Source organism: Schistocerca serialis, chromosome 9, assembly GCF_023864345.2.
Source record: "Schistocerca serialis cubense isolate TAMUIC-IGC-003099 chromosome 9, iqSchSeri2.2, whole genome shotgun sequence".
NCBI classification, from domain to species: Eukaryota; Metazoa; Arthropoda; class Insecta; order Orthoptera; family Acrididae; genus Schistocerca; species Schistocerca serialis.
Genome location: NC_064646.1, coordinates 78,515,416 through 78,521,541, shown reverse-complemented (window position 1 = coordinate 78,521,541; position 6,126 = coordinate 78,515,416).

The following is a 6,126-nucleotide window of genomic DNA, read 5'->3' as shown; positions in this document are numbered from 1 at the left end:
CTTTATAAATGGCATCCAAAATGGCAGACAATACTCCAGATTTATACGACACAATCTTCCTGTTCTCTTGGACACCGTACCTCTGAACCGGAGAATGGTCATGTGGTATCAGCATGACGGATGCCCTGCACATAACGCCTTACGAGCACGACGACTTCTGAACCGTAAGTTCCCTGGTAGGTGGATTGGACGAGGTGGCCCAGTTAGGTGGCCTGCCCGATCTCCGGACCTTACACCGCTGGATTATTTTCTTTTGGGAGTAGTGAAGAATGCTGTTTACCAACATGAACCAACAACACCAGAGGACATGAAGCAACGCATTATTGATGCTTGTACAGCCATCAAAGAGGAAACAGTAGCACGAAGTAGGGCATCCTTCATCCGCAGAGTGACCCTATGTATGCAAGCCAATGGGCATCACTTTGAGCATGAGATGTGGACGCTATGTTTAGTATGTAGTGCTGGTATCACAGTGGAAGTTTCTACAAAGGGCCATTTTACCCAGTGATGTTAAGAAACATTTGTTTGCAACAATTTGTCATGTAACGCATTAGATAAACATAACATTGATAATTGTGTGCCGGCCAAAGTGGCCGTGCGGTTCTAGGCGCTGCAGTCTGGAACCGCGAGACCGCTATGGTCCCAGGTTCGAATCCTGCCTTGGGCATGGATGTGTGTGATGTCCTTAGTTTAGTTCGGTTTAACTAGTTCTAAGTTCTAGGGGACTAATGACCTCAGAAGTTGAGTCCCATAGTGCTCAGAGCCACTTGAACCATTTGATAATTATGTGATAATAAAACTAATTGGTTAAACATGTTTAGATTCATCTTCTATGTCCTACCTGAACTTCCCAAATCAAAACATTTTTACCTAAACAACGGTAAAACTTTTAGTCCACTTGCTTGTTTCACTAAAACTATCAACATGAATTTTACTATTACGAGTGAATGATTAACTGTCACTTGCGCTAGATCTACAGTAAAGTAAAGTTTTAACGTTGAACGGCATTACCTTTTTAGTAACGGATTAACGATAAGCGAAGTTAACTTTGTGACTAACGTTGCGGTACACAGATATGTTACAGAGCCGCATCACCCCTAGCCTATGGGATAAATACCTGCTGGAATGTACGACGTTAATGCAGGATGGCAGCAGACCGTATTATTCGTTTCGGACCTCTTGATAAGTATGGAAGTGTGATTACGCATGTCAATCACATCGTGATTACGGGCAACATGGGGTTCACGCCTGAGCCTCAGGACGTGCGCTAGCAGCGCATGTCGGGTGTTTCAAGCGTCGAATTCGCGTCTTAATATCTCGGGATGTAATGGGAAGATTGCGATGCAATCAACGCCATTGTGTATGTGCATTGTCATGCTATGGATTGCTGAAGAAAAAATATAGGAGGTCCATTTAAAAAAACATAAGTTTGCGTTAAAAAACACATATGCTTTCGTTTTAGAATGTTTCCAAATATGTACATTCATGGGCCCCAGCCTTACACCGATATCGGTGAAAGTCGTTTTCCAATAGCTGTTATTGTTCCAGAGATATTTTGGGTGGACAAGATAGCTAGGACAGCCTGTATATACAGGTTGAGTCACCTAACGTTACCGCTGGATATATTTCGTAAACCACATCAAATACTGACGAACCGATTCCACAGACCGAACGTGAGGAGAGGGGCTATTGTAATTGGTTAATACAAACCATACAAAAATACACGGAAGTATGTTTTTTAACTCAAACCTACGTTTTTTTAAAAATAGAATCACGTTAGTTTTGTTAGCACATCTGAACATATAAACAAATACGTAATCAGTGCCGTTTGTTGCATTGTAAAATGTTAATTACGTCCGGAGATATTGTAACCTAAAGTTGAAGCTTGAGTACCACTCCCCCGCTGTTCGATCGTGTGTATCGGAGAGCACTGCAACATACATCGCGTTTCTACAGAATGATCTGCCAACGTTGCTCGAAAATGTCCAACTGGAAACGCGTCGACGTATGTGGTATCAGCATGATGGTGCACCTCCACATTCCGCAATTAACACTAGGCTGACCCTTGACAGGATGTTCGACGGGCGTTTCATAGGACGTGGAGGACGCATAAATTGGCCAGCCCGTTCTCCTGATCTTACACCTCTGGACTTCTCTCTGTGGTGTACGTTAAAGGAGAATGTGTACCGTGATGTGCCTGCAACCCCAGAGGATATGAAACAACGTATTGTGGCAGCCTGCGGCGACATTACACCAGATGTACTGCGGCGTGTACGACATTCATTACGCCAGAGATTGCAATTGTGTGCAGCAAATGATGGCCACCACATTGAACATCTATTGGCCTGACATGTCGGGACACACTCTATTCCACTCCGTAATTGAAAACGGAAACCACGTGTGTCCCCTCATGGTAATGTACACGTGCGTCAGTGAAAAAGACCAATAAAAAGGTGTTAGCATGTGGACGTAATGTGCTGTTGCAGTCTCTTCTGTACCTGAGGTCCATCACCGTTCCCTTTGGATCCCTACGTAATTGGGTGCTCTCCGATGCACACGATCGAACAGCGGAGGAGTGGTACTCAAGCGTCAACTTTAGGTTGCAATATCTCCGGAGGTAATTAACATTTTGCAATGCAACAAACGGCACTGATTACGTATTTGTTTATATGTTCACATGTGCTAACAAAACTAACGGGGTTCCATTTTAAAAAAAACATAGGTTTGTGTTAAAAAACATACTTCCGTGCATTTTTTTATGGTCTGTATTAACCAATTACACTAGCCCCTCTCCTCACGCTCGGTCTGTGGAATCGGTTCGTCAGTATTTGATGTGGTTTACGAAATATATCCAGCGGTAACGTTAGGTGACTTACCCTGTATAGTTAAGGCTCACCGGCCACTTTACCATCTTCTTGTTCTGTGCGAATGCACGAACAGTGCCCGAACTCTTACGGCATTCGGCAACGCGCCGCGAGTAATGATTATAATGGGCGGGGGCACTTCGAATGTAGTGCGGGACAATACGTTGAGAATGTGGGCTTCGCGGGAGGCGTGCCAGAGATACATCCCTGCAGTCGCGCTATTCTCTGTGTCCTCGGTGGCTCAGATGGATAGATCGTCTGCCATGTAAGCAGGAGATCCCGGATTCGGGTCGAGGTCGGGGCACACATTGTCATCTGTCCCTGTTGACGTATGTCAATGCCTGTAAGCAGCTAAGGGTGCTCATTTCATTGTAATTTCATTCTAACGAGCTGCCGATGGTCCGAAAGAACAGATACCATCGTAGTATATATTCTGGTTGTTACTTGGACTGAAGTAGGCAGTGAAAGGAGACCTTTATGACGCAATTAAAGACATCCAAGAAAATCGAGCTGCAGTACTAAACGCAACTCTAAAAAGAACGAAACTGACTGCTTCCAAACACTTTTAACAAGATTTCAGCTGTGCTTTGATTCAGTGGGAGATGGTTTTGTGAACATAATCCATGACTTTCACTGCCACGGTCCTAACGGAACTGGGATACACTGTCACATACTTCTTGCAAAGAAAAGTGGACAAATACTCCATCTAGTTGCATTCAGTGGTACGTACAACAGATTAACTTTGCTGAGCTTTGGGTTAGTGTCACTGATTGTCCCTGTTATTCCTGATATTTCAAAGCTTCCACTGGCTCAGATTTACTTCCAAGACCACGAGTTCCTACTCCAAAGTTGTCCTATTTCGACTCCACTATCAGCTTCTTCAGTTAACTAGCAGTGTTTCGAATCTGCCTTTATAGCGACAGAAAACACAGTGAAGAGACGCCTCGTGAAAACCCTAATGGACTACTTGCAGGTAACGTTGTCGTTTACCGACTAGTAAAGTCATCAGAAGACTTAGAACATTATTTACATGTGCTGAGACTGTGTGAACAATAGCAGATGACGCTGAACGATAAAAGTGTATCACGTCCACCACATCAGTGCTAAAAATGTTCCGTCAGAATTCAGTCACACTATAAATCACCTAAGTTTAATCTCTGTTGATCCATCGTGGACAGGGTACATCAGCTGGTTAAGTAATTGTCAATGTCAATGAAATTTGCCAACAGCCGTGTAACATCTCAGTTACACGGCTGTTGGAGAATTTCATTGACGCTGACAATTACAAAATTTTAATGGTGATCAAATCAACTATATATGCTGGTTAGTTATTACGGTTACAAACAACTTAAATTGGAGTCACCCCACAGAAAACGTTGTCGGGGAGGTGAACATAAGCTACTGGCAGAACTTTTACAAGGCGCAGCAAATCTATTACACAGACTGCTTGCACTATTCTTTCTCTCCTGCTCTGTAGTGTTTCTGCACGATATGGTATTCTTACCAGATAGTGTTAACGTAGGACATCGAAAAATTTCAGAGAAGTGCGGTTGGTATTGTTTTATCGCGTTTCTTTTACTTCCATCTACATAGGGAGTAATTACATCCATGAAATACAGGAGAAATCGGAACTGAAATCGAAAAAATTGGATATTAGTTTTTTCCCATATTCTATTTGGAAGTGAAATGGTAGAGAAACTATTGGAAAGTGGCTCTATGAGACCTCTGTCAAACACTAAAGTAAGAGCTGCAGTGTAAATTGAAACGTCCCCTTAGAAAAATTTATAAATGACTGTGCTTAAACTGACACACAATATTTTTAGCGCAACGCAGTCTGACTTTCAATAATCCCTACAAAAGACTGGCCCTGACTAACATTAAACTATACCTTTCACAAATCACTTACATCCCAAAAGTCTTCGTTACTCGAACTACTGCAATACAGCGAGCGCCACTACTGCCAGCTAAATAAAAGATTCAAACTACTGAAGGCACTAACTACTGATAGGCATAGTTAGCAAACGAAAGATTTTAATAGAGAACAAGCAATGTACTTACCTTAATAGTCTTTAAAAGTCATAATATATTTAGCAGCTCATGACATCCAGTCTTACAAATTTACTGTCTCTGATGGACACACGTCCAGATCATCCGCTCTCAAAACTCCGCCATCTCTCTCCCCACATCCACCACTGCTGGCGGCTCACCTCCAACTACACAACGCTACGCGCTGTTCACATCCAGCTGCCCATCACTACAATAGCAAACAACAATGCAAACCAGCCACAGACTGCACACAGCACAGCCAGTGATTTTCATACAGAGCGCTACGTGGCGTAACAACATAAAAACCTAAACAGCCTACTTACAAAATGTGTGGATGTAAAATCCGTGCCTTGGCTTCTGTGTGTGCAGGTCGGGCACCCGTAGCTACAGAGCAGTTACGCTTACACTTTGGTCAAAGGCACCAGGCATATTCTCGGGAGACCCATCTAGGAGGTTGGAATATTGACACCTACGAGTCCCATCGAGCAGAAAGGGCACCTCTTGGGGGTGGGTAGCCTTTAGTTTGCGCCAGATACTTTACCAGAAATGATAAAGCTGTTCCTCATACAGGTGGGTCAAAGGCACCGCGCTTGGTCTCGGAAGAAATCCCCAGGAGGCCAGAATGTTAGCACCGATGGGCATCAGCAAGTGAAAAGAACACCTAATTGTGCTCCTGGAGTTGGATAACCGATTCCTGCGTGCCAAATACGTTACCAGCAGCGACGGAGCGGTTCCGCATACAAGTACATGAAAGACACCGTGAGTATTCTCAGCAGATATCCCCACAAAGACAGGATACTGGCACCGATCAGAGTACCATGCGTAAATAATACCTAATAGTGGTTCTGTGGGTGGATGGTCTATAGCGTGCGCCAAATAATTTGCCAGCAGCTGTGGAGCGGTTCCGTTTACTGGTGGTTGAAAATGTTCACGCATGTTCTCGGAAGACGTCCCTAGGTGGCCAGAATATGGGTGTTGATGGGCATCAGCGAACGGCAATTACTCTTAATGGTCCTAACTGAGATGGGTAGCCTGTAGTATGAACCAGACGTAGATAAGAGTCTTATTTTACCCATTAGAAATGGTTGTTGAAAAAAAGGGAGTCATATTCCAACAATTAGGATTAAGACTTGTAAGAGAAACTGAAATTATCGTTATTTATACAATCTGACTGATTATTCAGAAATACACACAAATGATACTGGCTAAAAAAGCA